Consider the following 21670-nt stretch of genomic DNA (forward strand, 5'->3'; position numbering starts at 1 on the left):
CCCTTGACACATAAGGATTACAATTCAAGATAAGATTTGGGTGGGGACACAGAGCCCAACCATATCAACAGCCATATGAGAAGTCTTCAAAAAGTCCGTGGAAAATGTGTATTATCAAGAAACTGTGCATGGATTGCAAAATCTTTTTGAGGGCTGGGCATGGTGAGTCACCCCTGTAATCACAGCACTTTGGGAAGCTGAGACTGGTGGATCACTTGAGGTCAGGAGTTTGATACCAGCCTGGCCAACATGGTGAAACCTCGTCTCTACTAAAAAACAGAAAAATTAGCCAGGTGTGGTGGTTCACACCTGTATTCTCAGCTACTCAGGAGGCTGAGGGAGAAGAATAGCTTGAACTGGGGAGGTGAGGTTGCAATGAGCTGAGATCGCGCCACAGCACTCCAGCCTGGGCGACAGAGTGAGACTCCATCTCAAAAACAAAATCTTTTTGCACCAAAACAAACTGGTACTAACGCATTATAAAATGTCTCAACAGGATCTAGTTTGAGTCATTAAAAAGGAGAAGTCATCAGTTTGAAAAGAGCTCCAATCAGAGCAAAATGAATTCTGCTAAAATTGAAGGAACAACAAACGTCAAATTTAGGGTGAAGTTAGGGTGGAAGAATGGTAAAATCACTGATGCTTTATCAAAAGTTTATGGGGACAATGCACCAAAATAAATCAGCAGTTTATAAATAGTTAATTTGTAAGAAAGGACAAGACGATGCTGAAGATGAAGCCTGCAGCAGCAGGTCATCCACATCAATTTGTGAGAAAAAAAATTAATCTTCTTTGTGCCCTAATTTGGAAGGACCAACGATTAACAGCAGAAACAACAGCCAACACCATAGACATCACAATTGGTTCAGCTTACAGAATTCTGACTGAAAAATTAAAAGTTGAGCAAACTTTCCACTTGATGGGTGCCAAAACCAGATCAGCTGCCAAGAACAGAGCTTTCAATGGAAATTTTAAACAAGTAGGATCTGTTGGTTGCTACAAAATTAATTGCAGTTTTTGCCATTGAAAGGCATGTCAAAAACCGCAATTACTTTTGCCCCAACCAATAGATCATGAAGCATCTATTGGGAAAGTGTAACAGGAGGTGAAATGTGGCTTTCCAACTATGGAGACAAAGTACAATCGAAGTAATGGCTCCGAAGATGTGGAAGTGGTCCAGTCAAAGCAAAAGTGGTCTGGTCAAGAGCAAAGGTCATGGCAATAGTTTTTTGAGCTGCTTGAGAAATTTTGCTTGTTGACTTTCTGGAGGGCCAAAGAAAAATAACATCTACTTTTTATGGGAGTGTTTTGAGAAAGCCAAAGCTTTAGCAGAAAAATGCCCAGGAAAACTTCACCAGAGAGTCCTTTTCTACCACAGCAAAGGTTCTGCTCATGCCTCTCATCAAACGGGGGAAATTTTCAGAGAGTTTCAATGGGAAACCAGTAGGCATTCACCCTACAGTTGGGATTTAGCTCCTTCCAACTTCTTTTGGTTTCCTAATGATAAAAAATCTGTAAAGGGTACCATTTTTTTTCCAGTTAATAATGTAAAAAAGATTGCATTGATGTAAATTCCCAGGAACTCCAAGTCTTTGGGGATGGATAAAATGGCTAGTATCTAAGTGCTGTGAGCAAGAGACAAAAATAAATAAATAAATAAATGGCTAGTATCATTGCTTACAAAAGTGTCTTGACCTTGGTGAATCTTATAAGTTTATATTTTTTATCTTTTATGTCTATTTTCCACAAACCTTGTTTTTTTTTTTTTTGAGACAGAGTCTGGCTCTGTCACCCAGGCTGGAGTGCAGTGACGTGATCTCTGCTCACTGCAACCTCCACCTCCCGGGTTCAAGCAATTCTCCTGCCTGAGCCTCCTGAGTAGTTTGTACTACAGATGCATGCCACAACACACAGCGATTTTTTTTTCTATTTTTTTAGTAGAGGTGGGATTTTGCCGTGTTGGCCAGGCTGGTCTTGAACTCCTGACCTCAGGTGGTCCACCTGCTTCGGCCTCCCAAAATGCTGGGATTACAGGCGTGAGTCACTGCACCCATCGTCTGTTCTTTTAAAAATCCATGGCCGGGTGCGGTGGCTCACACCTGTAATCCCAGCACTTTGGGAGGCCGAGGTGGATGAATCACAAGGTCAAGAGATCATAGACCATCCTGGCCAACATGGTGAAACCCCGTCTCTACTAAAAATACAAAAATTAGCTGGGCTTGGTGGCACGTGCTTGAAGTTCCAGCTACTCGGGAGGCTGAGGCAGGAGAATCACTTGAACCCCGGAGGCAGAGGTTGCAGTAGGCAAAGATCGTGCTGCTGCACTCCAGTCTGGTGACAGAGCGAGACTCAGTCTCAAAAAAAAAAAAAAAAAAAAAAAACCATCAGGCTGGACACAGTGGCTCATACCTGTAATCCCAGCACTTTACGAGGCTAAGGTGGGTGGATTGCTTGAGCCCAAGAGTTTGAGATCAGCCTGGGCAACATGGGAAAATCCTGTCTTGACAAAAAATACAAAAGTTAGCTGGGCATGGTGGCCTATGCCTATATTTTCAGCTACTCAGGAGGCTGATGTGGGAGGATCAACTGAACCCAGAAGGTCAAGACTGCAGTGAGCCGTGATGGTGCCATGGCACTCCAGTGGTGGTGACAGATGGAAACCTTACCTCAAAAGAAAAAAAAAATATCCAGGCTAGGCCCAGTGGCTCATGCCTGTAATCTCAGCCCATTGGGAGGTTTAGGTGTGCACATCACTTGAGGTCAGGAATTGGAGACCAGCCTGGCCAACATGGTGAAACCCTGTCTCTACAAAAAATACAAAAATTAGCCATGTGTGGTGCCAGGCATCTGCAATCCAGTTACTTGGGAGGCAGAGGCAGGAGAATTTCTTCAACTGAGGAGGTGGAGGTTGCAGTGAGCCAAGATGGCACCACTGCACTCCAGCCTGGGTGACAGAGCAAGACTCTGTTTAAAAAAAAAGAAAAAAATCCACCTAGGAACTAATTGCAAGCCATGATTCTTTCTGATAATTACACATTTATATGTTCAGGAGAATGTGAAGGAGGCCTCAGAGTAGAACTAAGGGTCCACAAACTTTTGAAGATCCCTCGTACTTCTCTAAAAAGTTGTATATATCTTTTCCATTCTCAACCCAATCTGACTTCCCTGCCCCATAATTCTAGGGCATCAGTGATTTGCAAGTCACTGAATGCCATGGCCTTTGTCAGGCATCATAATTGACCATTCAGTGGCATCCAACCCTGCTGGCCACTCCTCTTCCTTGAAACACTTTTCTCTTAGATTAAGTAACCCAGAGTCTTCTGGTTTTTCTCCTACTCTCTGGCTAGTCCTTCTCTGTTTTTGTAGATACATTTCTTTACCTCTATGTAATGTTAGTTTTTCGAGGTTGGGCCCTAGGTCTGCTTCTGTTCTTACTTCACTCTCCCTCTTAAGTAACAGAATCAATGGCCATGACTTCAATGACCACCTAAAAAGAGATGAGTTCCAAACATACATCCATTTCCCACCTGCCATTCACCCCTCACTGTAACATGGTTTCTGTCTCTTTTAGGTCATCAGTTTCATTAGTTCACTAATGAAATCACGACTGCCAAATCCAGTGAACACTTCCATTTCTTGTCTTCCTTAACCTCTCTGTGGCATGGGACATTGTCAGCCAAGCTCCTTCTTGAAATTTTCCCTTCCTTTAGTACTCTTGCCCAGTTGACAATCATTTACTTTCAGTCATTATTGGTGGCTCTTGTACCTGCCTCTTTGGCTATTTGTTTCTAAAAGCTGGGAAAACATAAAGTGGTGATTAAGAAAGTAAAGGCAAACTGATGCCATGTTAGGAAGGGCTGGCAGAATGAATGAAAATCAGGCAAAAGCTCAAGGATGTTGTCTAACATTTTGTTCTTATGGGACAAGAATAGTGGATGTAGTTTGGATATTTGTCCCCACCCAAATCTCATGGAAATATAATCCCCAGTGTTGTAGGTGGGGCCTGGTGGGGTGTTTCGGTTATGGGGCGGATCCCTCATGGCTTGGTGCTGTCCTCTCCATAGTGAATTCTTACAGAGCTGGTTGTTGTAAAGTGTGGCACCTCCTCCCCACACTCACTCTCTTGCTCACTCTGTGATGTGAGATGCCTGCTCCTGCTTCACTTTCTGCCATGAGTAAAAGCTCCCTGAGGCCTCTCAGAAGCTGAGCAATGTGAGATTCTCCACTTGTACAGCCTGCAGAACTATAAGCCAATTAAATCTCTTTTATTTTTTTTCTTTTCTTTTTTCTTTTTTTATTTTTTTGAGATGGAGTCTTGCTCTGTCACCCAGGCTGGAGTGCAGTGGTGCTATCTTGGCTCACTGCAACTTCTGCCTCCTGGGTTCAAGTGATTCTCCTGCCTCGGCCTCCCGAGTAGCTTGGATTACAGGAGCGTGCCACCATGCCCGGTTAATTTTTTTGTATTTTTAGTAGAGACGGGATTTCACCATGTTGGCCAGGCTGGTCTCAAACTCCTGACATCAAGTAGTCATCCCACCTCAGCCTCACAAAGTGCTGGGATTACAGGCATGAGCCACCGTGCCCGGCCAAATCTCTTTTCTTATCAATTACCCAGTCTCAGGTGTTTCTTTTTAGCAGTGCAAGAATGGTCTAATACAGGAGTGAACCACGAACTGATCGTTCCCTGGTGGACAAAACAAAGGCATGCTAGCGAAGGCAGAAACTAATATCATTCATCTGCTTTCCAAACTCCAAAGAGGTTAATTCAGTATCAAAAAATTAATTTCTCAAAATTCACAGCTATTTGCTAAAGTTACTCACTACACTTAGCTTCATACTTGAATGCTGTTACTATTTATTGACATCAAAACAAAACAAGCTGAGACTAAAAGTTGCTATTTAACAGGAATAGACATCAGTGCAGTTTCCTTCCTGGAGAGGGTAGGCACTCAGATCATGAGACCTAAGATCAAACAAACTAGATTGTCAAGAATCCAACAAGGACTACATTTTACCTCTTAATAGAAAAAATGCTAGCCATATGTAGAAAGTTGAAACTGGATCCCTTCCTTACACCTTATACAAAAATCAATTCAAGATGGATTAAAGACTTAAACATTAGGCCTAAAACCATAAAAACCCTAGAAGAAAACCTAGGCATTACCATTCAGGACATAGGCATGGGCAAGGACTTCATGTCTAAAACACCAAAAGCAATGGCAACAAAAGCCAAAATTGACAAATGGGATCTAATTAAACTAAAGAGCTTCTGCACAGCAAAAGAAACTACCATCAGAGTGAACAGGCAACCTACAAAATGGGAGAAAATTTTCGCAACCTACTCATCTGACAAAGGGCTAATATCCAGAATCTACAATGAACTCAAACAAATTTACAAGAAAAAAACAACCCCATCAAAAAGTAGGCGAAGGACATGAACAGACACTTCTCAAAAGAAGATATTTATGCAGCCAAAAAACACATGAAAAAATGCTCACCATCACTGGCCATCAGAGAAATGCAAATGAAAACCACAATGAGATACCATCTCACACCAGTTAGAATGGCGATCATTAAAAAGTCAGGAAACAACAGGTGCTGGAGAGGATGTGGAGAAATAGGAACACTTTTAAACTGTTGATGGGACTGTAAACTAGTTCAACCATTGTGGAAGTCAGTGTGGCGATTCCTCAGGGATCTAGAACTAGAAATTCCATTTGACCCAGCCATCCCATTACTGGGTATATACCCAAAGGACTATAAATCATGCTGCTATAAAGACACATGCACACGTATGTTTATTGCAGCAGTATTCACAATAGCAAAGACTTGGAACCAACCCAAATGTCCAACAATGATAGGCTGGATTAAGAAAATGTGGCACATATACACCATGGAATACTATGCAGCCATAAAAAATGATGAGTTCATGTCCTTCGTAGGGACATGGATGAAATTGGAAATCATCATTCTCAGTGAACTATCGCAAAAACAAAAAACCAACAACTGCATATTCTCACTCATAGGTGGGAATTGAACAATGAGAACACATGGACACAGGAAGGGGAACATCACACTCTGGGGACTGTTGTGGGGTGGGGGGTAGGGGGGAGGGATAGCATTGGGAGATATACCTAATGCTAGATGACGAGTTAGTGGGTGCAGCGCACCAGCATGGCACATGTATACATATGTAACTAACCTGCACATTGCGCACATGTACCCTAAAACCTAAAGTATAATAATAATAATAAATAAATAAATAAAAGAAAAAATGCTGGAGAGAAAACGAGATGTTTAAAAATATTCTTCATGCCAAGCTTAGATAAGCAAATAAAAAACTAAAACTAATCCTAAAACTTGAGGATATTGGATACGGAAGTAACATGACTATTTAAATGTTTGCATCAATGAAAGTTTGTTCTATTCTTCCCTGTACTTGTACTACAAGGACATGCTTGTTGCTTCTATACTACCCAAAGTCAACAGTTATCATCAACAATTCAGTAGAAATAGATCGGAACAAGACTTCAAAGCGACTCTGCTCCACCAAAATTTAGAAACTCAATTTGGAATGAACAACAGCTTTTGATTTTAGAACCAGCTCTTACTTTTCTCTCATGTCATATGTGATGAAGTCCTCACTTGACATTTCCCCCTGCAAATTGCAATGCATGTCCTCGCCATCATCTTTTTCTGACACTTTAATTTATAGAAAATTGCAAAAGCAATGAAATTGTACTTCCAATTCTGAACCTCTGATCAGATTCCTGCTTTGAGGCAAAACTTACTCCTCTGCTGCACACTCCTCTACTCTTTTCTTTCTTTCTTTTTTGTTTTTTTTGAGATGGAGTCTCACTCTGTTGCCCAGGCTAGAGTGCAGTGCCAAGATCACGGCTTACTGCAACCTCCGCCTCCTGAGTTCAAGCGATTCTCCTGCCTCAGCCTCCTGAGTACCTGGGACTACAGGCACCTGGCACCATGCCTGGCTAGTTCTTGTATTTTCAGTAGAGACGGGGTTTCACCATGTTGGCCAGGCTGGTCTCAAACTCCTGACCTCAGGTAATCCGCCCACCTCGGCCTCCCAAGGTGCTGGGATTACAGGCGTGAACCATCACACCCAGCCTCTCCTCTTCTTTTGTGTGGCTAATACAACTTTCCTGCTTTCTTTCTACTGCTGAATCTCCAGACTTGGTTACGTCATCAGGCTGCCAGAGTCGACCTTGGCTTCGAGCTCCTGGATGGTAACGCTGCATCCCTGGATGATCCTGAAGTACAATGAAATATGTTACTGTTACAACAATGCTGCTAAGCTTTTACGTGGGATTTTCAAGTCATAACTTATATATTAATATATACTAAAGTCCAGTCATTTAAGACCAAAAATGTTGAGGGCATGGTAAATGACAACTTGCCCACTTCCTCTCTCCATTTCCAAAGAAAAGCAACCATTTCCTAATTATTATTTTATAAGCCTGGTACAACTTATTTTTCTTAGAGACATGGTCTCATTTTGTCACTCAGGCTGAAGTACAAATGGCAAGATTGCAGCTCACAGCAGCCTTGACATTCCAGACTCCAGTGATCCTCCCACCTCAGCTCCCTAGTAGCTGGAATTGCAGGCACGCTCTACCACATTGGGCTAAGTTTTAAAATTTTTAATAGAGATGGGGTCTCCCTATGTTATCCAGGCTGGCTTTGAACTCCTGAAGTTAAATGATTCTGCCGCCTTGGCCTCCCAAATGCTAGGATTGCCTGCATAGATGAAGTTTCGCTCTGGTTGTCCAGGCTGGAGTGCAGTAGTGCAATCTCGGCTCACTGTAACCTCTGCCTCCCGGGTTCAAGCGATTCTCCTGCCTTAGTCTGCTGAGTAGCTGGGACTACAGGTGCACACCACCAAGCCCGGCTAATTTTTGTATTTTTAGTAGAGACGGGGTTTCACCATGTAGGCCAGGTTCATCTCCAACTGCTGACCTCAAGTAATCCACCGGCCTCGGCCTCCCAAAGTGCTGGGATTACAGGCATGAGCCACCGTGCCTGGCCTATAGTTATTAAGGACATGAAATTATGCTTTATGAGGAAGTGGTCCTCACCCCGCTTGCCTGCAACACAAGAAAGGAGAGCAAGGGAGCAAAGTAGAAGAAAGGTGGCACTGGGGAAAGGATATCAATTTAAGACTGATGGTAAAAATTGCTTAGCAGGAGGGAAGGCCCTCCTGTGGTTTCACCAATTGATCTGGTTGAGGGATTTTCTCCAGCGACACTTGCAGCTTAGGGGCAAGAGGCTCCCACAACACCCTGTGCTACCGCGACCCTTCTGACGTGCATCATGATCTGATTATTGCTATTTGCTTCTTGCCAACACTGAAACATGAGTTCCACGTGCACAAGGACTTATTTTAATCCTTGACCCCAGGGCCTGGCACACAGTCAGTGATTGGTACATGTTTGCTAAATGAATGAGCAAATGGCAGAAATTGAAGAGGGTGGGGTGGGGACGGGTGGTTTATCCAGAGCTGGATAGGCAAGGCAAGTAGAATAGAAGAGGGAGGTGCTGACATGAAAACAGGCTAGACAAAGAGGCAAGGATGTCAACTCATGCCTGTTGGTTCAGGAGTGTTGCTTCTAAGGCCAACTCCTCTAACCTCTACCTTGGCTTCCATTTTCACCTGCCTTTGCAGGAAGCCTACAGTATTCATTGTCTCTTTCTCTTGAGTATTCATCCTTGTAGAGCTTACCTTTTGGCTTTTAAACTTACTTTCTCATATTTAAAATAAAGCTTCATTAACACCATTAACCTATGTATCTCCATTTCCTTCACAGCTATATTAATCGGTTTTCACACTAGTAGAAAAAATACCCAAGGCTGGGTAATATATGAAGAGAAGAGGTTTAATTATTTTATTTTATTTTATTTTATTTATTTTAATGTGACGTAGTCTCGCTCTTGTCGTCCAGGCTGGAGTGCAATGGTGCGATCTCGGCTGACCACACCTCTGCCCTCCAGGTTTAAGCGCTTTTCCTGCCTCAGCCTCCTGAGTAGCTAGAATTACAGGCGGGCATAAGCACACCCAGCTAATTTTTGTATTTTTAGTGGAGATGGGTTTCGCCATGTTTGCCAGGCTGGTCTGGAACTCCTGACCTCAGGTGATCCACCAGCCTTGGCCTCCCAAAGCTGGGATTACAGGGTTGAGCCACCAAGCCCAGCCGAAGAGGTTTAATTGACTCAGTTCCACATGGCTGGGGGAGCCTCAGGAAACTTACAATCATGGCAGAAGGGGATGCTGCTACGTGGCAGCAGACTAGAGGTGAAGTGTAAGCATAGGAAAAACTGCCTTGTTTAAAACCATCGGATCTCGTGAGACTTACTCACTATCACAAGATCAGCATGTGGGAGACTGCCCCCATAATCCAATCACCTCCTACAAAGCTCCTCCCTTGACACATGAGGATTACAGTTTAAGATGAGATTTGGGTGTGGGAACAGAGCTCAATCATATCAACAGCCATATGAGAAGTCTTCAAAAAGTCCATGGAAAATGTGTATTGTCAAGAAACTATGCATGGATTGCAAAATCTTTTGGCACCAAAATAAACTGGTACTAACTCGTTGAAAAGTATCTCGACAGGATCTAGTTTGAGGCATTAAAAAGGAGAAGGCATCAGTGTGAAAAGAGCCCCTATCAGCGAAAAATGAATTCTGCTAAAATTGAAGGAAGAACAAACATAAAATTTAAGATGAAGCTTGGGTGGAAGAACGGTAAAATCACTGATGCTTTACCAAAAGTTTATGGGGACAGTGCCCCTAAAGAGATCAGCAGTTTACAAATGGATAACTTGTAAGAAAGGACAAAATGATGTTGAAGATGAAGCCTGCAGCAGCAGGTCATCCACATCAATATGCAAGGGAAAAAATTAGGCTGGGCGCGGTGGCTCACACATATAATCCCAGCACTTTGGGAGGCCGAGTCGGGTGGATCACGAGGTCAGGAGTTCAAGACCAGCCTGGCCAACATAGTGAAACCCCGTCTCTACTAAAAATACAAAAATTAGTTGGGCATGGTGGCACGAGCCTGTAGTCCCAGCTACTCAGGAGGCTGAGGCAGGAGAATCGCTTGAACCCAGGAGGCGGAGATTGTGGTGAGCTGAGATCATGCCACTGCACTCCAACCTGGGCAACAGAGTGAGACTCCGTCTTAAAAAACAACAAAAAAAATCCTCTTTGTGCTTTAACTGAAAAGCATCGGCCGGGTGTGGTGGCTCACCCCTGTAATTCCAGCACTCTGGGAGGACAAGGCGGGCGGGTCACCTGACCAACCTGGCCCACATGGTGAAACCCTGTCTCTAATAAAAATACAAAAATTAACTGGGTGCGGAGGTGGGTGTCTGTAATCCCAACTACTTGGGAGGCTGAGGCAGGAGAATCATTGAACCCGGGAGGCAGAGGTTGCAGTGAGCCAAGATTGTGCCACTGGCCTCCAGCCTTCGTGAGAGACTAAGACCAACTATTAATGGCAGAAACAACAGCCATCACCATAGGCATCACAATTGGTTCAGCTTACACAATTCTGACTGAAAAATTAAAAGTTGAGCAAACTTTCCACTTGATGGGTGCCAAAACCAGATCAGCTGTAGACAAGAACATAGATTTCAATGGAAATTTTAAACAAGTGAGATGTATTAGGTTGCTGCCTATTAATTGTGGTTTATGCCATGGAATGTCAAAAGCCACAATTATGTTGGCACCAACCAATAGATCATGAAGCATCTATTGGGAAAGTGTAACGGGAGGTGATACGTGGCTTTCCCAGTATGACTCTGAAGACAAAGCACTATCAAAGCAATGACTCCGAAGAGGTGGAAGAGATCCAGTCAAAGCAAAACCGGACTGGCCAAGAGCAAAGGTCATGGCAATAGTTTTTTGAGCTGCTTGAGCAACTTTCGTTATTGACTTTCTGGAGGGCCGAAGAATAATAACACCTGCTTTTTTTTTTTTGAGACCAAATCTCACTCTGTCACCCAGGCTGGACTGCAGTGGTGCAATCTCAGCTCACTGCAACCTCTGCCTCCCAGGTTCAAGCTGTTCTCCTGCCTCAGCCTCCTGAGTATCTGGTATTACAGGCACGCATCACCATGCCTGGCTAATTTTTGTAGTAGAAACGAGGTTTCACCATGTTGGTCAGGCTTGTCTCGAACTGCTGACCTCGTGATCCTCCCATCTCGGCCTCCCAGAGTGCTGGGATTACAGGCGTGAGCCACCGTGCCCGGCCAACACCTGCTTATTATGAGAGTGTTTTGAGAAGGCCAAAGCTTTAGCAGCAAAATGCCCAGGAAAGCTTCACCAGAGAGTCCTTTTCCACCACGGTAATGCTTCTGCTCATGCCTCTCATCAAACAAGGGCAATTTTGAGAGTTTCAATGGGAAACCATTAGGCATCCACCTTACAATCAAGATTTAGCTTCTTCTGTCACTTTTTTGTTTCCTAATTTTAAAAAGTCTGTAAAGGGCAACCATTTCTCTTCAGTTAATAATGTAAAAAAGATTTCATTGATGTAGTTAAATTCCCAGGACCTCCACTTCTTAGGGGATGGATGAAATGGCTAGTATGTAATTGTTGTGAGCAAGAGACATACATACATACATAAATGGCTAGTTATCACTGCTTACGAAAGTGTCTTGACCTTGGTGGATCTTATGATGAGAAGTTTATATTTTTTTCTTTTATTTCTATTTTCCACAAACATTTCTTTTCTATTTTTCCTTTTTTTTTGAGATGGAGTCTGGCTCTGTTGCCCAGGCAGGAGTGCAGTGGCACGATCTTGGCTCACTGCAATCTCCACCTCTTGGGTTCAAGAGATTCTCCAGCCTCAGCCTCCTGACTAACTGGGATTACAGGAGCACGCCACTGTGCCTGGCTAATTTTTGTATTTTTAGTAAAGACTGGGTTTCACCATATTGGCCAGGTTTGTCTTGAATCCCTAACCTCAGGTGAAGTGCCCGCCTTGGCCTCCCAAAGTGCTGGGACTGCAGGCATGTGCCACCATACCCGGCCTTTTTGTTGTGGGGGGGATGGAGTCTCCCTCTGTCGCTCAGGCAGGAGTGCAGTGGTGAGATCTAGGCTCACTACAACCGCCGCCTCCCGAGTTCAAGTGATTCTTCTGTCTGAGCCTCCTGAGAAGTTTGGACTACAGGTGTGCTCCACCAAGCCCGGCCAAATTTTTTTTTATTTTTATTTTTTGGTAGAGATGTGGTTTTACCATGTTTCCCAGGCTGGTCTCAAACTCCTGACCTCAGGTGATCCACCCACCTCAGCCTCCCAAAGTGCTGGGATTACAGCATGTGCCACCATGCTCGGCCTTTTTTTGGGTGTGGTGGTGAGGGGGGCAGATGGAGTCTAACTCTGTTGCTCAGGCAGGAGTGCAGTGTTGAGATCTCTGCTCACTGGAACCTCCGCCACTCAAGTTCAAGTGATTCTCCTGCCTGAGCCTCCCGAGGAGTTTGGACTACAGGTGCGCTCCACCAAGCCTGGCCAATTTTTTTTTTTTTTTTTTTTTGTATTTTTTGGTAGAGATGGAGTTTCACCATGTTGGCCAGGCTGGTCTCGAACTCCTGAACTCAGGTGATCCAACTGCTTCAGCCTCCCAAAGTGCTGGGATTACAGGCATGAGCCACTGCCCCTGGCTTCAGTTCTTTTAAAAATCCATATAAAGCTGGACACGGTGGCTCATGCGTATAATCCCAGCACTTTTCGAGGATACAGTGAACAGATTGTTTGAGCCCAGGCATCTGGCAAACAGATGCCATGTTAGGAAGGGCTGGCAGGATGAATGAAAATCAGGCAAAAGCTCAAGGATGTTGTCTAAACATTTTGTTCTTATGGGACCAGAACAGTTGATGTAGTTTCGAAATTTGTCCCCACCCAAATCTCATGGAAATATAATCCCCAGTGTTGTAGGTGGGGCCTGGTGGGGTGTTGGGGTTATGGGGCGGATCCCTCATGGCTTGGTGCTGTCCTCTCCATAGTGAGTTCTTACAGATCAGGTTGTTGTAAAGTGTGGCACCTCCTCCCCGCACTCACTCTCTTGCTCACTCTGTGATGTGAGATGCCTGCTCCTGCTTCACTTTCTGCCATGAGTAAAAGGTCCCTGAGGCCTCCCAGAAGCTGAGCAATGTCAGATGCCATGCTTGTACAGCCTGCAAAACTGTGAACCAGTTAAACCTCTTTTCCTATAAACTACCCAGTCTCAGGCATTTATTTATAGCAATGCAAGAACAGCCTAATACAGGAGTGAACCATAAACTGATCTTTCTCTGGTGGACAAAACAAAGGCAATGCCTGTGAAGGCAGAAACTAACATTATTCATCTGCTTTCGATACTTCCAAGAGGCTAATTCAGTATAAAAAATTTAATTTCTCAAAACTCACAGCTGGCTGGGTGCAGTGGCTCACACCTGTAATCCCAGCACTTTGGGAGGCCAAGGCAGGTGGATCACGAGGTCAGGAGTTCAAGACCAGCCTGGCCAAGATGGTGAAACCCCATCTCTACTAAAAATACAAAAAATTAACTGGGCGGGGTGGCAGGTGCCTGTAGTCCCAGCTACTCAGGAGGCTGAGGAAGGAGAATCACTTGAACCCGGAGGGTGGAGGTTGCAGTGAGCCAAGATCGTGCCACTGCACTCTAGCCTGGGTGACAGAGTGAAACTCCATCTCAAAAAAAAAAAAAAAAACCAAAAAAAACCTCACAGCTGTTTACTAAAGTTACTCACTACACTTAGCTTCATACTTGACTGCTGTTACTATGTATTGACATCAAAACAAAAAAAGCTGAAACTAAAAGTTGATATGTAACAACAACAGACATTGGTGCAGTTTCCTTCCTGGAGAGGGTAGGCACTCAGATCATGAGACCTGAGATAAAACAAACTAGATTGTCAAGAATCCAACAAGGACTACATTTTACCTCTTAATAGAAAAAATGCTGGAGACAAAACGAGATGTTTAAAAATATTCTTCATGCTAAGCTTATGTAAGCAAATAAAAAACTAAAAGTAACCCTAAAACGTTAGGACATTGGATACAGAAGTAACATGACTATTTAAATGTTTGCATCAATGAAAGTTCTATCCTTCCCTGTACTTACAGACAAGGACATGCTTGTTGCTTCTACACTACCCAAAGTCAATAGTTATCATTAGCAATGCAATAGAAATAGATGGGAATAAAGCTTCAAAGCGACTCTGCTCCACCAAAATTTAGAAATTCAATTCAGGATGAACAACAGCTTTTGATTTTAAAATCAGCTCTTACTTTTCTCTCGTGTCACACGTGATGAAGTCCTCACTTGACATTTCCCCTGCAAATTGCAATGCATGTCCTCGCCATCAGCATTTTCTGACACTTTAATTTATAGGAATTGCAAAAACAATAAAATTGTACTTCCAATTCTGAACCTCTGATTGGATTCCTGCTTTGAGACAAAATTTACTCTTCTGCTGCGTACTCCTCTCCTCTTCTTTTCTTTCATTTTTTTTTTTTTGAGATAGAGCCTCCCTAGTGTCACCCAGGCTAGACTGCAGTGGCACGATCATGGCTCACTGCAACCTCCACCTCCTGAGTTTAATCAATTCTCCTGCCTCAGCCTCCCGAGTAGCTGGGACTACAGGCGCCTGCCACCAAGCCCGGCTAATTTTTGTAGTTTTAGTAGAGACTGGGTTTCACCATGTTGGCCAGGCTGGTCTCAAAGTCCTGACCTCAGGTGATCCACCCATATCGGCCTCCCAAAATGCTGGGATTACAGGCATGAGCCACCACGCCCGGCCTCTCCTCTTCTTTTCTATGGCTAATACCACTTTCCTGCTTTCTTTCTACTGCTGAACCTCCAGACTTGTCATCAGGGTGCCAGAGTTGACCTCTGCTTCGAGCTCCTGGATGGTAATGCTGTATCCGTGGATGATCCTGAAGTACAATGAAATATGTTACTGTTACAACAATGCTACTAAGCTTTTACATGGGATTTTCAGGTTATACCTTATATATTAATATATACTAAAGCCCAGTCATTTAAGACCAAAAATGTTGAGGGCATGGTAAATGACAACTTGCCCACTTCCTCTCTCCATCTCCAAAGAAAAGCAATCATTTCCTAATTATTATTTTATAAGGCTGGTATCACTTTTTTGGGGGGCAACATGGTCTCAGTGTGTCACCCAGGCTGAAGTGCCAGTGGCAAGATTGGGGCTCACTGCAGTCTCGACATTCCAGACTCAAGCAATCCTCCCACCTCGGCTCCCTAGTAGTTGGGATTGCAGGCACGCTTTACCACACTGGGCTAAGTTTTAAAATTTTTAATAGAGATGGGGTCTCCCTATGTTATCCAGGCTGGTCTCAAACTCCTGAAGTTAAATGATCCTCCTGCCTTGGCCTCCCAAAAGCTAGGACTACCTGCATGAGCCATCATCCCTGGCCTATTTCTTTCTCTTTTTTTTTTTTTTTTTTTTTTTTAGATGAAGTTTTGCTCTTGTTGCCCAGCTAGAGTGCAGTGGTGCCATTTTGGCTCACTGCAACCTCTGCCTCCTGGGTTCAAGCGATTCTTCTGCCTTAGTCTCCCAAGCAGCTAGGACTACAGGTGCACGCCACCATGCTGGGCTAGTTTTTGTATTTTTAGTAGAGACAGGGTTTCATCATTTAGGCCAGGTTCGTCTCCAACTGTTGACCTCAAGTAGCATACCCGCCTTGGCCTCCCAAAGTGCTGGGATTACAGGCATGAGCCACTGTGCCTGGCCTATAGTTATTAAGGACATGAAATTATGCTTTATGAGGAAGTGGTCCTCACCCCCTTTGCCTGCAACACAAGAAAGGAGAACAAGGCAGCAAATTAGAAGAAGAAAGGTGGCACTGGGAAAAGGATATCAACTCAAGATGGATTTTAAAAATTGCTTAGCAGGAGGGAGGGCCCTCCTGTGGTTTCACCAGTTGATCTGGTTGAGGGATTTTCTCCAGCGACACTTGCAGCTTAGGGGCAAGAGGCTCTCACACCAACCTGTGCTACCACAACCCTTCTGACATTGTGCGTCATGATCTGATTATTGCTATTTGCCTCTTGCCAACACTGAAACATGAGTTTCACATGTACAAGGATTTATTTGAATCCTTGACTTCCAGGGCCTGGCACACAGTCAGTGATTGGTACGTTTGCTAAATGAATGGGTGAGTGGAAGAAATTTAAGAGGGTGGGGTGGGGATGGGTGGTTTACCCAGAGCTGGACTGGCAAGGCAAGTAGAACAGAAGAGGGAGGTGCTGACATGAAAACGGCCTTGAGATGGCTGGCAACAGGCTAGACAAAGAGGCAAGGGATGTCAACTCTTGCCTGGTGGTTCAGGAAACATTGTTTCTCCTCTAACCTCTACCTTGGCTACCATTTTCACCTGCCTTTGAAGGAAGCCTACAGTATTCGTTGTCTCTTTCTCTTGGCTATTCATCCTTCTAGAGCTTTCCTTTTGGCTTCTAAACTTACTTTCTCATACTTAAAATGATGCTTCATTAAAACCATTAACCTATGTATTTCCATTTCTTTCATAGCTGTATTAGTTGGTTTCCCCACTGGTAGAAAGAAATGCCTGAGACTGGGTAATGTATAAAGAGAAGAGGTTTAATTGACACACCATTTTGCATGGCTGGGGGAACCTCAGGAAATTTAGAATCATGGCAGAAGGGGAAGCGGGCACGTCTTATATGGCAGCAGACTAGAGGTGAAGTGCGAGCATAGGAAAAACTGCCTTGTATAAAACCATCAGATTTCATGAGACTTACTATCACGAGATAAGCATGTGGGAAACTGCCCCCCACCCCAAATCCAATCACCTCCCACCAAGCTCCTCCCTTGACACATGAGGATTACAATTTAAGATGAGATTTGGGTGCAGGCACAGAGCCCAATCTTATCAACAGCCATATGAGAAGTCTTCAAAAAGTCCATGGAAAATGTGTATTATCAAGAAACTGTGCATGGATTGCAAAATCTTTCGGCACCGAAATAAGCGGGTACTAACTCGTTAAAAAATATCTCGACAGGATCTACCTTGCGGCATTAAAAAGGAGAAGTCATCCATTTGAAAAGAGCCCCTATCAGAGCAAAATGGATTCTGCTAAAATTGAAGAAAGAACAAACATAAAATTTAAGATGAAGCTTGGGTAGAAGAACGGTAAAATGACTGATGCTTTACCCAAAGTTTATGAGGACAATGCCCCTAAAGAAATCAGCAGTTTACAAATGGATAACTTGTAAGAAGGGACAAGACGATGTTGAAGATGAAGCCTGCAGCAGCAGGTTATCCACATCAATTTGCAAAGAAAAAAATTAATCCTGTTTGTGCTCTAACTGGAAAGCTTTGGCCAGACGTGGTGGCACCCCTGTAATCCCAGCATTCTGGGAGGCCAAGGTGGGCAGATCACTTGTGGTCAGGAGTGATCACCAGCCTGGCCAACAAGGTGAAACCCCATACCTAAGAAAAATACAAAAATTAGTTGGGCGCAGTGCAGGGTGCCTGTAATCCCAGCTACTCGGGAGGCTGAGGCAGAAGAGTCATTGGACCTGGAGGCGGAGGTTGCAGTGAGCCAAGATCATGCCACTGGCCTGCAGCCTGGGTGACAGAGTCAGACTCTGTCTCAAAAAAAAAAAAAAAGAAAAAGAAAAGGACCAACAATTAATGGCAGAAACAACAGCCAACACCATATACATTTCAATTGGTTCAGCTTACACAATTCTGACTAAAAAATTAAAAGTTGAGCAAACTTTCCACTTGATGGGTGCCAAAACCAGATCAGCTGCAGACAAGAACATAGATTTCAATGGAAATTTTAAACAAGTGAGATCTATTAGGTTGCTGCATATTAATTGTGGTTTATGCCATGGAATGTCAAAAGCCGCAATTATGTTGGCACCAACCAATAGATCATGAAGCATCTATTTGGAAAGTGTAATAGGAGGTAAAACATGGCTTTCTCAGTATGACTCTGAAGACAAAGCACAATCAAAATAATGGCTCCGAAGAGGTGGAAGTGGTCCAGTCAAAGTAAAGGTCATGGCAACAGTTTTGTGAGCTGCTTGAGGAACTTTCCTTGTTGACTTTCTGGAGGGCCGAAGAAAAGTAACACCTGCTTATTATGAGAGTGTTCTGAGAAAGCCAAAGCTTTAGTAGCAAAATGCACAGGAAAGCTTCACCAGAGAGTCCTTTTCCACCACGGCAATGCTTCTGCTCGTGCCTCTCACCAAACAAGGGCAATTTTGAGAGTTTCAATGGGAAACCATTAGGCATCCACTTTACATTTGGGATTTAGCTCCCTCTGACTCCTTTTTGTTTCCTAATCTTAAAAAGTCTGTGAAGGGCACGCATTTCTCTTCAGCTAATAATGTAAAAAAGATTTCATTGATGTGGTTAAATTCCCAGGACCTCCACTTCTTAGGGCATGGATGAAATGGCTAGTATGTAATTGTGAGCAAGAGACAAAAGTAAATAAATAAATAAATGGGAAGTATCATTGCTTACAGAAGTGTCTTGACCTTGGTGGATCTTATGAGAAGTTTACATTTTTTTTCTTTTATTTCTATTTTCCAGAAACTTTCCTTTTGTTTTCCTTTTTTTTTTTTTTGGAGATGGAGTCTTGCTCTATTGCCTAGGCAGAAGTGCAGTGGCACAATCTCGGCTCACTCAACTTCCACCTGCCGGGTTCAAGCGATTCTTCTGCCTCAGTCTCCCGAGTAGCTCGGATTACAGTCCCTTGCCACCGTGCCTGGCTAATTTTTGTATTTTTAGTAGAGACGGGGTTTTGCCATGTTAGCGAGGCTGGTCTCAAACCCCTGACCTCAAGTGAAGTGTCCACCTTGGCCTCCCAAAGTGCGCCACCATGCTCGGCCTTTTTTTTTTTTTTTTTTTGCCGGGCGGGGCGGGGGTGGTGGTGAGGCTTGCTCTGTCGCCTAGGCAGGAGTGCAGTGGTGTGATCTCTGTTCACTGCAACCTCCGCCTCCTGGGTTCATGCCATTCTGCTGCCTGAGCCTCCTGAGAAATTTGGACTACAGGTGCATGCCACCACGCCTGGCTAAATTTTGTTTTGTTTTGGTTTGGTTTTTGGTAGAGATGGGGTGTTGTCATATTGGCCAGGCTGGTCTCGAACTCCTGAACTCAGGTGATCCATCTGCCTCAGCCTCCTAAAGTGTTGGGATTACAGGTGGAAGCCACCGTGCTTGGCCTCTGTTCTTTTAAAAATCCATATAAGGCTGGACATGGTGGCTCAAGAAGGGCTGGCAGGATGAATGAAAATCAAGCAAAAGCTCAAGGATGTTGTCTAAACATTTTGTTCTTATGGGACCAGAATAGTTGATGTGGTTTGGATATTTGCCCCCACCCAAATCTCATGGAAATATAATCCCCAGTGTTGTAGGTGGGGCCTGGTGGGGTGTTGGGGTTATGGGGCGGATCCCTCATGGCTTGGTGCTGTCCTCTCCATAGTGAGTTCTTACAGATCAGGTTGTTGTAAAGTGTGGTACCTTCTCCCTGCACTCACTCCCTTTCTCACTCTGTGATGTGGGATGCCTGCTCCTGCTTCACCTTCTACCATGAGTAAAAGCTCCTTGAGGTCTCTCAAAAGATGAGGAATGTCAGACGTTTTGCTTGTATAGCCTGCAGAACTGTGAGCCAATTAAACCTCTTTTCTCATATATTACCCAGTCTCAGGTATTTCATAATAGCAATGCAAGAACGACCTAATATAGGAGTGAACCATGAACTGATCATTCCCTGGTGGACAAAACAAAGGCATGCTAGTGAAGGCAGAAACTAATATCATTCATCTGCTTTCCAAACTCCAAAGAGGTTAATTCAGTATCAAAAATTTCTCAAAACTCACAGCTATTTAGTACTCACTACACTTAGCCTCATACTTGAATGCTGTTACTATTGTTTTTTTTTTTTTGAGATGGAGTCTTCCTCTGTTGCCCAGGATGGAGTGCAGTGGCATAATTTTGGCTCACTGCAACCTCTGCCTCCTGGGTTCAAGCAATTCTCCTGCCTAAGCCTCCTGAGTAGCTGGGACTACAGGCGCGCACCAACATGCCTGGCTATTTTTTTTGTACTTTTGTAGAGATGGGGTTTCACCATATTGGCCAGGCTGGTTTCGAACTCCTGACCTTGTGATCCACCTGCTTTGGCCTCCCAAAGTGTTGGGATAACAGGCGTGAGCCACTGTGCACGGCCAAATGCTGTTACTATTTATTGACATTAAAACAAAACAAGCTGAGACTAAAAGGTGCCATTTAACAGCAACAGACATTGGTGCAGTTTCCTTCCTGGAGAGGGTATGCACTCAGATCATGAGCCCTGAGATAAAACAAACTGGATTGTCAACAGTCAAACAAGGACTACATTTCACCTCTTAATAGAAAAAATGCTGAAGATAAAATGAGATATTTCACAATATTTTTATCCTAAGCTCATGTAAGCAAACAAAAAACTAAAACAAATCCTGAAACTTTAGGACATTGGATACAGAAGTACCATGACTATTTAAATGTTTGTATCAGGCAGGCGCGGTGGCTCACGCCTGTAATCCCAGAACTTTGGGAGGCCGAGGCGGGCAGATCACCTAAGGTCAGGAGTTTGAGACCAGACTGGCCAACATGGTGAAACCCCATCTCTACTAAAAATACAAAAATTATCTGGGCATGGTGGCAGGTGCCTGTAATCCCAGTTACTCGGGATACTGAGACAGGAGAATCGCTTGAACCCAGGAGGTGGAGGTTGCAGTGAGCCGAGATTGCGCCACTGCACTCCAGCCTGGGTGACAACAGTGAAACTCCGTCTCAATATATAAATAAATGAATGAATGTTTGCATCAACAAAAATTTGTTCTATCCTTCACCGTACTTGTACTACAACGACATGCTTGTTGCTTCTACACTAAAGAAAGTCAACAGTTATCATTAACAGTGCAATAGAACAAGATCGGAACGAGGCTTCAAAGCGACTCTACTCCACCCAAATTTAGAAAATTCAATTCAGGATGAACAACAGCTTTTGATTTTAGAACCAGCTCTTACTTTTCTCTCGTGTCATATGTGATGAAGTCCTCACTTGACATTTCTCTCCTGTAAATTGCAACGCATGTCCTCGCCATCACCTTTTTCTGACACTTTAAAACTAAATTGTAGACCGGCCGGGTTCAGTGGCTCATGCCTGTAATCCCAGCACTTTGGGAGGCCGAGGTGGGCAGATCACCTGAGGTTGGGTGTCCGAGACTAGCCTGACCAACATGGAGAAACCCCGTCTCTACTAAAAATACAAAATTAGCCGGTGTGGTGGCGCATGCCTGTAATCCCAGCTACTCAGGGGGCTGAGGCAGGAGAATTGCTTGAACCCAGGAGGCAGAGGTTGCAGTGAGCTGAGATCATGCCACCTGGGCAACAAGAGTGAAACTCTGTCTCAAATAAATAAATAAATAAATAAATTGTAAAATTGCAAAAACAATGAAATAGTACTTCCAATTCTGAACCTCTGATCAGATTCCCGCTTTGACACAAAACTTACTTCTCTGCAGTGTACCCCACCAGCACAGCAGCCCCCTTTATCTCTATTCCTTTGCCCTCTGGATTGCCTAACGTGCTCTTTGGCTGCCTAG

At 44.0% G+C, this 21670-nt stretch overlaps 1 long non-coding RNA gene across 1 annotated transcript in view; it reads left to right on the forward strand.

The window, feature by feature from the left end:
* LOC134739049 (uncharacterized) overlaps nucleotides 1-18545 on the forward strand; it is a 34952-nt gene extending 16407 nt beyond the window's left edge. Inside the window, exon 2 of the long non-coding RNA XR_010125469.1 lies at nucleotides 17072-18545. This is a non-coding gene — a long non-coding RNA (uncharacterized LOC134739049). The remainder of the gene's footprint in view (nucleotides 1-17071) is intronic.
* The last annotated feature ends 3125 nt before the right edge of the window (nucleotides 18546-21670 follow it).

Source organism: Pongo pygmaeus, chromosome X (assembly GCF_028885625.2).
Source record: "Pongo pygmaeus isolate AG05252 chromosome X, NHGRI_mPonPyg2-v2.0_pri, whole genome shotgun sequence".
NCBI classification, from domain to species: domain Eukaryota; kingdom Metazoa; phylum Chordata; class Mammalia; order Primates; family Hominidae; genus Pongo; species Pongo pygmaeus.